The 12,846-nt window shown below is 35.2% G+C and overlaps 1 protein-coding gene across 4 annotated transcripts in view; it reads right to left on the reverse strand.

Annotated features, from left to right (window-relative positions):
• Positions 1-12,846, reverse strand: part of LOC118188489 (oxysterol-binding protein-related protein 6-like) — a 259,141-nt gene that overhangs the window by 127,583 nt on the left and 118,712 nt on the right. Inside the window, exon 1 of one of the 4 annotated variants that reach the window (XM_035358923.2) lies at positions 4,549-4,687. The exons of the other annotated variants lie outside the window; for them this stretch is intronic. The gene's annotated coding sequence lies outside the window, so the exon portion shown is untranslated. Of the gene's footprint in view, positions 1-4,548; positions 4,688-12,846 lie in introns of those variants that run through there. 4 annotated transcript variants of the gene reach the window in all.

Raw genomic sequence — 12,846 nt, forward strand, 5'->3', positions numbered from 1 at the left:
GTCATCTATGAGGATTCGATGAATTCATTAAAAAAATACACGTTTTTATAATCAATTCATACGGAAATTTACTTAAAAGTTTTTTAAACAATGTCTTAACTAGTTAATAAAAAAGTAACCGAAATCAGTACTGCAAAGAATGAAAGGTCAAAACAGAAAAAAGATTCTGTTTGGAAATTTATGTATTGAAATGGAATAGTATTTTCAGAAAACGAAAAGGACAAATAAATTGTTTCACGAACATGTTACCATATACACTGACTACCGATAAGTATTTGGACACCTATGCAAATGACGATATCTGCGGTATTAAGGTACGTCACGGACTCCGCCGGTATACATCGTGTAAGAAATAGCATCGGCTTTAGTCGCATGCAAGATGCCTCGCAGTTCGGAGCTCTCTGATTTCTAGAAAGGTATAATTATCGGGTATCACAAATGTGGCCAATCCTTAAGGGATATATCTAGCGATCTGAAGTACCCAAAATTGACAGTGGCCTATGTGATTAAGAAGTGGAAGGTGAGCGGTGATTGTCGGAATGTGCCCCGAGTCGGCAGACCAACGAAACTGGGAGATAGAGACCGACGAGTGCTGTCCAGAGAAATTCGGAAGAACCGCACCCAACCGATGGCCCTCATCCACGAGGAGTTTCAACAGGCATCCGGGAGTATTGTTTCAATGAATACCATCCGTAAGGAAGCCCATCTGCTTGGTTTTCACGGTCTTGCTGCTGCCCATAAGCCTTTGATCACAAAGTCCAACCGCGCTGCTCGGTTAATGTGGTGCAAAGCGCATCGAAATTGGACCGTAGATCAATGGAAACGGGTTCTTTGGAGTGACGAATAAAGGTTCACTCTTTACTTTTTGGATGGCAGGGTCTGGGTCTGGCATCTACCTGGAGAACGTCTCCTGCCAGAATGCATTGTGCCAACTGTCAAGTTTGACGGAGGTTGAATTATGGTCTGGGGGTGTTTCTCCTGGTATAGGCTGGAACTCTTGGTCCCCATTCATGGTAAGCTCAACTCCGATGCCTACTGCACTGTTTTGGATGACAATGTGCTTCCTACGTTGTGGCAGTTTTACGGGTTGGACCCCTGTTACTTTCAGGACGACAATGTCAGTTGTCATGTTTCGGCGTTAACCAAGGCTTGGTATGGTGACAATGGAGTTCATTGAATGGACTGGCCTGCCCAGAGTCCAGACCTGAACCCTATCGAGAACCTCTGGGACGAGTTGCATCACCGAATTCAGGGGTGCACTACCCGTGCAAAATTGGTGAAGGAACTTCTATGTATTCTCCAAGCCGAGTGGAAGAAAATACCACTAGCTGTCATACAAAGACTTGTGGAACGTATGCTCCGGTGGGTCCACGCTGTAATTACCTCTCGTGGAGGCTCTACCAACTGTTGATTTTGAATAAAGTTAGTTTTCTTTTCTATCACAGGTGCCCAAATACTTATTGGTAGTCAGTGTATAAGGAGTTTATAAACTATACGTTGAAAAAAAGGTAGGGAGAAGGGTGCGTGTGTAGGAGGGTGGAGAAATATGAGAGTAAATATATACTTTTACTTCATATTAATACTTTAAGTAGTCCATGAAACTCTTGTAAAGGTAAACATTTTTAATTAAGTGTATCTATCTCATCTCTTACAAAAAATTTAAAGAAGTAAAAAAGAAAATTTCTGCAGCTCTAATCCGCGTTATTGTTATTTTCTGGAGGTATAGAAATGAAGACAGCATGAAATTTAAATATATATATATATATAACTCTCTCGGGTTAAGCCCAGAAAAGCAAGAGGCAGCTGTAATGAAATTAGTAAATGCACCGACCTTGCGAGGCTCAGGAGTTACAAGAAGTGCTTTTTTTCCCAAGAATTTGATATCTCGTTTTTTTAAGATCCCCATAGTTATCGTTGACTTTTATTCCTAGGAGGTAAAATATTTCTCTAGAAAATTTAATTGCCTGAATTTTTATTCTTGTCTCCCCCCCCCAAAGGAAACATAATCACTTCTAAAGAAGGAGGCTGCGCTAAAGTAACAGCAATTTATAGGCTGCTGAATGAAGGAAAAAAAAAGTTCCATTTCAAACGAAGCAAAAAATTATTTAGTGTGCAAGTTGATCAATTATGCTCAAACAAACATGAATTTTGTCGCCCAGACGGTAGAGTGGTTAGGGGAGCCTACTACGGTACCTAAAGCTCCCGGTTCAAATCCCAGAAAAGACATGGGTGTTTGTAAATGTATAGTGTCAGTGCGGCATGGCGGCACTCTAAATATGCGGCGAGCCGAAAGTCCTCTTGTGTGGAGAGGGGTGGGAGACCCCCGGATCCCCCCCACGGGGTGCTCTACCTCAGAATAGGGAATGGAAAATAGAAGTCCAACATCTCTTCGGAGTAGGCTCTGGCAAACATTGTTCCATGTAATATGGACACGACAACAAACATGAATTTTAGCTAAAGTAATTTTTATGTAAAAAGCTTCCGATAGCTGAACATCAAATTAAAGTTTCCCCGATAGCAAAATGGTTGAGAACATTATAGCTTTATGCTGCTTTAACATTAACGATTTGTGCTCAGTTGATTTCAGTGTTTAGCAGAAACACCAAATTAATAATAAGTTGCTGTTGAGCGGTAGGTAAAAGCGTTGTGCTGGCGTAAATCGTTATTCTCCGTGCGACGTGCATTTGTCTGTTTATCTCATTTATCTCCTTATGCATTTTATCTGTGCAAAAACGCCTCAACTCCTCAAAGGAAATATAAAGATAGATTCCCCATACCATCATTTAAAAAGTCGCTTCATTTCCATCCGTAGCCCCATAGATAAAAATTATATCGACGAGCTTTGGTTTGCGTAACGATGCATGCTGCTCAAATCCCGCAGCAGGCTGATGATTTATACCAGCAGAATGCTTTTATTTATCGTTGAACAGCGCCTTGTGGTATAACCTCAAGACACTTATTCCATTCCATTACAAAATCTACTTATTTCAGTCCCCTCTAAATTTTCGCCAGACATTTTTGAATAATCGTGCATAATAAATGAGTGAGTGAGTGTGATTATGGCAAAGTCTCGAGTGCTATCTGCCTAATGGGAGGGATGCCTTCGTGGAGGACTTTCTAAGGGAAGCTGGCTCGTATACACGTTACACATGGGGAAAAGCACGAAAACGCCCATGCAGTCAGCCCGTTCGCAGGATTCGAACCTCGGACCGAACTACCAGTGTTCAGTGACTTTACCGCTCGGCCGCTGGTGGGCTCGCATAATAAATGCTACGCAGAAAGATTCAGCAAATAAATAAGTTTCCTTTCAAATAAAAACTGCATTGAATATTTTTTTTTTTTTTCATTTTGTGTACTTAATATTTTTTCCTCGGACACAAGCCCAGCCATTTTATGCTTTTGGGCACTATTAAGGCCAGAAGTGGCGGTCAGTTTATTTAAGGAGGCACCTAAATGGCAATCACCATTTCCTCCTATGAAGGGATAGGCAATTTACATCCATACCTTCTCAGGGATTGGAGCCCGGGCCCTTCAGTACGGCAATCAAAGTCGCTAACACTTTCCGGTCTGGGCAGGATGTACTTAAATTTATTAGTTATTTAGAATAAATGATTACGCAACAACTTCATTTATATTTTTATAATAAAATAAATCATTGCATTTTTCAATGGCCAAAAGGATACGGCTGCTGAACACTGGTAGTTAGATCCAAGTTGAAATCTCGGCGAACAGGATTAGCTGTATGGGAGTTTTTATGGTTATCATTAGTAGCGTTAATACTAGCCAGTTTTAGTTAACAGCTCTCACCTGCTTTGTCCCACCCTATTAAAAAAACACCTATTAATACAGTTTTCGAAGCCTTGTTTCTACAAACATATAAATTGACACAACAGAAATAGTCACTAATTCATTATAACACAACATTTTTTAAAACCCAATGCTCAGTAGAAAACACACTGAATAAGAAAAACCGCCACGCTAAATGTATTAAAAAAAAAGTCACAGGTTAATATTACCTATGACCCCTCCCCCTACCTTAAAAAAAGGATCAAAAGAAAGCCTGCGCTTAAGAAATTTCAACTTCAGATTTACCCTTTTTATGCTGGAGAAAGGTATAGATATAATGTTGCTATACTCTCCTTCTCATAAAATATTTATAAATATTTTTAAAAGACAATACTGGTGATACAGAAGTTTGAGCTCAACAATGAGGCTTGCAAAAGCACATTAAGAGTACATTTTAAAGCGTGCATCTTTTAGTTACATTTACATTAACAGATTACAAAAAATTTCAGTGAAATGCAAAAAATAATTATTTACAATAAATCAGCATTTTAATACTATACACGAAGATCTATTTAAAGTATTTTAACTGTGATGACACTAAATATGATAATATTTATAAAAGATAACATAATTCCATTTTGCTTTTTAAGAACTTTGAAAATAAGTAAATATTCATTGATTTCATTTAAATGAGATTTCTAGCAATTGTAAATGAAAGGTAAGAAAGAGTACACCATTCTTCTTTAAAATAACGGTACTCACCTTTCTCACAAGAGAACAGTGAATAAGACAACAGAAAAATTCTATCGGCTTATTAAAAGGGAAACCTATTCTGTACAGTAGTCTGTCATCCAAACGTTTATCGCGCAGCTCTAACAAGAGAGGTTTGGTATTAAAAAATGCAGAACAGCGAATATGACAGCCATCAGGAAAGACGGCATTGTCGACCTTCAAAGAAGCATTGGAGAAACGATTTCATTATCAGAATATCAAAAATGCTTTTCATTACAAGGAAAAATCTACAAAGGAAGAAAATATCTTCCTTATTGTCCATTATATACGGGAATAAGCAAAGAAAAAAAAAAAAAATGCTTCAATGTTCGATCAAAATTAACTTCGATGCAATGTTTCAAAAATAATTTCCTGCATTCATATCATGTCCTGTAGTTTCATATACACAAAATTCGTCATAAGATTTTCTATACAGAGTACTGATTTCATTTTTAAATGAAGTTGTCGTTGCTTGAAGCCGAGAAACTGCATAAACTGGAAAAAGTCAAGATCCCAGAAGTCATATTCCATACAATGTAGGAGTTCTGTGCACCTATCGATAATTAACATTCGTAAAAAGCATTTTTTAACGCAAAGAATTGTGATATGAGTTTATTTTGACAAGCGATGACATACAAAAAGCAAACGGAATTTATGCTTCTTTTCATCCTCCTCCCCAATTATCAAAAAGGAAAAAATTAAGTTACGAAAATTTCTAATAAGTGGCGAAAAATCTGCCTATTTGAAAGACATGAAGGATGATACGAGATTACTTACACCAAACAAACATAAAAATTCTAAGCATCTATAAACTGTATTGGATTTCCTCATGTGTAACTGTAAACATAAGCCTCATAAAATCCTATACGAAAGTATTCTTCTTCAGGCAGACAAGCGTCGGTTAAGTTAGGTTACTTGAATATAGCAAAGCACATGCGAGCTATCAGCATGGGGAAGGATGTTTTCGTGGAAGACTTTCTAAGGGAAACTTGAGTCATATTCACATTACACATACAGAAAACCAACCATGCACCCAGCCCGTTCACCTGGGATCGAACTCTCAGTATTCAGCGATCTTAACCCCTCGGCCACTACTGGGGACAATCACGCGTCGTGTTCTTGGGCATGACTGGTCGTTCAAATCAATTTATATCATGCAATTAATCAAACTCTCTGATTTGGATGTTTCTATTCTATCTGTTACTGACATATTAAGAAAAAAAAAACGAGCTGCATTATTACAACGTTTGCAAAAAATACTAAGGAAAATACAGTTATCACCGTTAAGATTTCTTTTAAAAGTTGAACCACATTTTATTGCCAATGCAAAACATAAATGGTTAGTAATGGATTTTTGTATTTGCTTTGTTACTCATTTTGTTTCACTATTAAGACTATGACCTAGCTCATTTTGCAATTGACGGGCATTAGATTTCTCAGGCAGCAATTACTAAGTTACACCTCTTGCAGCTACAAGTATATGTTGTGAAAGTATATGTTGTTGAGAAATGAGGAAGGATATAATTTAAGAAAATGATCTAGATTCATCTCCAATTAGAAATGAATAAAATAAATATATAATAAAAATATGAAATACTTCAGATTGAAACAGCTGCATTATATATAATATACAGAAAAAAGATCCAAAAAATTACGAAATTTTAATCTCCCGAGCAAAGAGAAAGTAATTCAGGAACTTGCCGCTAGGTACCGCAAGCTCTCAGGTAGCACTGCGTTCTGAGAATCATTTCTAGGATTAGGGCCTGACTTTTGCATCATAAAGATGTCTCTTCCCACAGCTTTAATCGTCCCGCAGTTTTAGGATAAAAATAAAACGGCAATCATGTGCCTTTCCCCCAATCTCGCTCTATGAAATTTTTTGTCAAATAGCACAAAAAATGAGGTGTTTAGAGGTTTATTGAAGCTCTTGACAGTATACTAGATGAATTAGACAATACTTTCAAAAGTAAAAAGTTCAATAAAATGCATCATCTAATCCACAGATAGAATACTGAAGACGACTAAAGTTTCAGAATTCTAACACTGTTTCGCATATCGTTCCTCTAGCAATGGAGACAGACACACACACAAAAAAAGAAAGATGTTTGGAGACAGATGATCAATAGATTATGTCTAAGCACTCTACAGATAGCTTCCTTAAGAAGTATGCCTTTTTGCAGGTCGTTCTAAGAATAACTGTCTCATATTTACATAAACTAATGGGGAAAATCACGAAACACCACGTTGCCAATTGTTTCACAGGGAACCGAAGCTGAAACGAACAACCAGTATTTAACATGTTTATCCACTTAAAGCGTTGATAAGCACAAAATGGGAGAAAAAGTCTTTTAAAATTTTCGTGAATTTTAAGTATCACATGATTTAAAATTAAAGATAAAATCAGTTTCAGCCTGCAGAAACGGAATGTTTAAAGATGAAGTAGCAGAATTCACGTGCTTGCTAAATCATTATTTCTTACAATACAAAATTAAACAGTTACCGCCTCGTAGAAAAAGAAAGATTATGAATTCCCATATTCCATTACATTTAAACATATTTGTTCATTGTCGCGAGCTCAAAGAGTTCAGTTTGTCGACTAGCAAGAGTGCAGGTGTATTCATTCCTTGGCGTTACAGCATTAGATGAGAGTGGACGAATATCCCGCCTCTGTTTAGAACAGGGATTCCTCCCTCTTTTTTTTACGTCACATATATGTCATATATCCTATAATAACATTGCACCACAATTCCATTTAAATTTAAATCAACTGTATTTATAATAAAATATTTACGTAGATTTACAGGACTGTAGTTTAGTTACGAATTATCAGCACGCATCAGCATGTCTTTATTCTCCGAAAGTTCTCGCGGTTTTGTTCGACAAACATGTAGATGGCACTCTGGTAGCTTTCAAGACGCGACAAATTATGTTAAATTGCAAGCAGTAACCGTCGTATTCACCAACTTTTCAACTCATGTGTTTGACTAGTGCATCAAATCGAAATCGATATTCTCCAACCACATCAACACACACACGAAAAAAAAAAAAAAAAAAAAAAAAAAAGATGTTTTAACCCTTAACGCTCCGAAAGTTTTTGTACTACTACCTACCAGCAACTCTGGCGCATTTTCGCAGCGGAATGCAGCATCCAGAATATCTGCATAAATCTCTTTCTTGTAAATATTTTACCAAAGAAAGGGATGTGACTATTCTCCTTAACTGACCAATAATCCTGCATATTCGCCATGGGTATCGTACCCATATTGATAATAACTCCAATAAAAGCCCAAAACTCATCCTCTTCCACCGCACGCCACGTTTTCCAAATAGAATTACTAGATATTTCTTTAATTTTTAGAACATTCTCTGCTTAATTGTTGGTTTCTTTTATAATTTCATTTACCAGTTCGTTTGTGAAAAATAATTTGAAATATTGTATCGGCTGTATAATATTTGTAGGAATATGTGGTCCAATGACCTTTGGCGATACACTAAAATGTATTCTATCCGGAATATCTAATTCTTCCGTGACATCGCGCCATTCATCTAAGTCTTCCAGCGACTCTTCGCTTTCACTTTCAATAACTACCATTCGTCGTCTCTTTGGTGGTATAATTTCGGAACCACTACTTGAAGTGTCAGAATTATAATCAACATTGTCTTTCACAATATCTTCTAACAATGAAAAATCAGACACATCTTCACTATCACTCAACTCTATATTCTCATCACAATAATTATTTTTCTCCATGTTGCTAACCATAAAATGGGTCAAATAATGTTTCAATCATAACAGTAGCGAGACTGAGCACGTTTTAACTACAGATAACAATTGCCAACGCCGACGATTCCGTAAGATCTTAACCCTAATCATGCTAAAAACATTGGGATCCGCAGCGGAGCCTACGGAGTTACGGAACAAATGATGGACGGCTCCGTAACAGAGCCAACGGAGCGCTAAGGGTTAAAACCATAAATAGTACGGTACTTTTCCGTTTTGCCGGCGCAGGCAATAAATTCGCCAATAATGGTAAAACTGATGCCAAACGGAATATCCTAGCTGGTAATCTTTTACGCCTCATTTTCAAAACATGTCGCAGCTATTTCTTATCAGATTGATTGTCTTTCAATATTGGCATACAATTACAAAAAATTTTTACCCAGATAGTTCAATTTTATGCCCCAAGGCCATTCGGGGTAATTAAGTCAATTAGGATACAATCACACCACTCACCTGAAAATATAGAAAATCAAGGGTTCAATTCATCAATTCTAATGAGAATGCAATAGCGAAGTAAAGCACTGCGGTTTTGAGTAAGCTATTCGTACGACTTGAACTAATTCTTGCATTTAAGCTTGTATTCCAAGTTCAGATTTAACTTGAAATTAATGTAGATAATTACTGAGAGAATTAGCTTTTTGTAACGTAGTTTACGTGAGATGACATCACTTGGGGTCACGTAATATACGTAAACCAGCGAATCAGGATGCTGAACCATGAAAGCAGAGTAAATTCTTAAATTAATGTCTTTATTTATTGGCTTTTTACAAAATTTTAACCGATATTAAAATGTTTATATCTTCAAAATAAAAAATTCTTAGAACCATTACCATTGAAATATTAATTTGTTAAAATTTTTTATGTGTATGCCGTATGTTGTCGGCAATAAAGTCTGCTTGGCAAGATCTGCGCCGGCGAAACGGAAAAGTACAATAGTACTTTACCTACCACCTTTTCTCCCCATAAGAAAGTTTGGACCGACAGCTCAGCAGCAATTGGCTTCTTCTTATGAGACTGGCCATGTGTACAGTCCACAACATTCAAGATCTGAACTTAACCAATGTAAAGGATCACTTCTCCCTTCAAATGAAAGCCTTTGGATCAAAACATTATTGCAATTATGAAGAGTTATCACAAGCGACTTGTGAGAGCTTTAATTTGCGCTGCTGAAAAGAAGCCACAAATGCGAACTTGCAGTGTACTTGATGCAATGAAAGTTATCGTCGCACCCTGGAAATCCGTGCCCTCATAAGTCATACAAAACTGTTTTAGCAGAGTCTTGAGACATAAAGATGCTAATCTCTACATAAATTGTAGTACGAGTTAGATGGTGACAACGATACCACTTCACCTGACGAATGGAACAGTTTACATTCAAGACATTGCGAACCTAGTTTTTGTTTTGAGCTTTTTTGGTGCAGATGATACGACGATTTTACCGTGAATGCTCTATTGGAATATGATGTACACGCGATTGTGCCAAGAAAGTCATCAGAAGAAAGTGAGGAGAAGAATATTATCGCAAACACCCGCCATTAGACAGCGCAGAACGTTTTGCTGCAGCATCGAAATTGACAGCTAGTCTTATTCTAATCATGAGTACAGTTGGCCGTTAAGTTACCAGGCGTTTTCGTTCGCGTTTACAACACCGCAATATACAAAAATTTTCCCCAAACAAATGATATGTAAGTGCATTTTTTTTTTCAAATAACAGTACAGTAATTAATGAGTTACTGCAGTGTTTTGTGTTTTTTAAGACGACATATACAATATATTGTAGTACTTATGTAACTATATACTGTAAATGGTTAATATGTAGAAAAAATTATACTTAAAAATAAAATTTGAGTCCCCGGTTAACACGAATTTTTTTAACACGAACTCTTAAGTTTTCGGTCCCTTGAGATTCGTGTTAATGAGGGTTTATACTGTATAAATTAATTTTATATGTAACTTAGCTAGGAAGAAGTATAGCAAATTGAGAAATAACAAAAATATCATTTTACAGTAGATTTCATTCTAATTCGACCTCTTAAAAATATCCCATGGAATTGATCAGTACAAAAATAAACATCCTGCATTTCAAGATTTTCTTTACTAGCTTCTTCTCCATACCCTTAAATGATCTAATGTGTCCTCTAAACCAGAGAATAATAAAAGAATTAACTTGCAAATTTTAAACAGACAATCTTTTTTAATTTAGACTCTAGTGTAACATGTTGAAGAAGTATTCATAATTAAAAATTTTAAAATAAGATTTTTCTTCTCTCCTTAAATAAAAATAATACGTCTTCTTATCAACTCATAAAAATAAATCTTTAGAATGCAGTTAAAACTCAAAATATTTTTTTAGAGTATGCTATTTGAATTAAATTAGAAAAGCATGAACATAAAACTGCAATTTTACTACATATTTTCATCGTAGGCATTATATTTTATTTTGGATGCGGACAACAGTGTAAAGAAGAATCAGAAATTTTAAATTCGCTATATTACAGGCTAGGATCAGGATTATTAGCTGTCTGCCTACGGAGAGGCATGCCTTCATGCAGGACTTTCTAAGGGCACTGACACGTTTTTACGTTATTCATGGGAAAAACCACAAACATACCCAGCCAGCCCGTTCGCCGAGGTTTGAACATCCAATCAAAGTACCAACATTCACTGGTTTTACTGCTCGATCGCTGGTGGACTATTATAGGCTATCGAAAACATTTTATTTATCTCATTTATGGTATTAAATAACAGTTGTTGCAAATTGTGATTAAGAAGTACAGAAAAATTAACTTAAGTCTTAAAAAATTCACTTTCTTATACTATGAACAACGCATTTTTATACCATCGAAGATAAATAAATGATTTTATTATATTATCGGTTGGCAATAACACATTGCTTTTTTAAAAAATCTTTCTAAAATACTTAAAAATGAATTTTTTAAAGTTTTTGCTTAAAATTTTAAGTTGTGCTGCTTTTTTAAGATTATAGGCGAATATTATAGCATATTTTATATAAAGGAGTTTTATTTCAATTATATTTCACAATACATCACAGTGATAAACACTTTTAACACCTTAATAATTTTTATATTCTAATGTCAAAATTGTAAACTGTAATAATTGATTGTGCTTCAAAATACATCATAGTGATAAATACTTTTAACACCTTGATAATTTTTATACATTTATTCTAATGTCAAAATTGTAAACTGTAATAATTGATTGTGCTAACATTTTATAGTGATTATTTTTTAAATTTAATTCTAATTCTGCATAAATTTTTTTTATTTACTGTGAATTTAATTTATTAGCCCAAAGAGGTGTTAGTCGAGAAAGGCTATTAGGTTCGAAACGGCATTTTGCTCTGTTTCATTATAAATGTCCGTTTCATTTTGCAAATTGTTGCCGCCAAATATTATCGCCTTGTGTTATATTTAAAGAAATTTAATAATAAATAATCTGCATGAATACATGTATGTTTCTAGCATTGTGAAAAAACGACGGTATCTAGAGCCATCAAATTTTGAACAACGTAATCCTCCATCCGAACAGCCGGATTTCGAATTTGTTTTAATCCATTTCATATTTTGTAAAACTTTAGTGAATTGTTGATTAAGAAACTCAACGAGTTCAAAGCGAGCAATGGCAACACTGTGCGGAAAATAACATTTTTATCTCCAGCGCGGAAATTCTAAAGATATGCTGTTTTCAAATATTTTATGATACTGCTGTTGAATTTAATTTTGTGTTGTTTACGTGCGAAGAACATGATATTCAATAAATAGAGGTAACACACAAAGCGTTAAAAAACGCCCCTTTGGGCCTAGCATAAAATCTGAGTGCTTCCAGATTTTATTTATTTTCATTACAATGAAAAAAGTTTATGCTCCGAATTTTATGAATTATTAAAATAAATAATCATCATATGATGTTAATAACTAATAATCATATGATCAAATAAATGATCGCCTTGCAATGTTATAATAATTTTATAAACCATTGCCTGAAAATGCTCATAAAATTAAAAAATATATATATCAGATTTTGTTTAATTTTGCCTTATTTTTTTTCAAAGTTTCACGTACTATCAATCTTATTTAATTTTACGTTATTTGTAGGCAAAATTAAGTTCATAAATTTTGTGTGTAGAGTTTTTACCGTTTTACCAAAGTAAAGATGTTTGTACACGAATTACGCGTGAAAAAAATGCGCGAAATACATTAAAAAGTGCTTTAATAATATATATTAAATCCTATTTGGAAAAAAACTGTGGCTTTCATAATCTCATCACTATACAATGTATCACATTTAATAATTAAAAAGAGTTATGTGATACAAACGCCATAGGTTTCAGTGTTAAAGTAAACTAGATCGTCCCTACTCTTTCTTGCCGACATGTCGGTGACGCACGCCCCGCCCACTGGGTTAATATATCTCTTATAATGTCCATGTTCGCAGTAGGATTACGTCATTCAAAATTGGAAGGCTCCAGATACCGTTGTTTTATCACA

Source organism: Stegodyphus dumicola, chromosome X2 (genome assembly GCF_044657685.1).
Source record: "Stegodyphus dumicola isolate Sdum_Otavi_A_Nest chromosome X2, ASM4465768v1".
Classification (NCBI taxonomy): Eukaryota; Metazoa; Arthropoda; class Arachnida; order Araneae; family Eresidae; genus Stegodyphus; species Stegodyphus dumicola.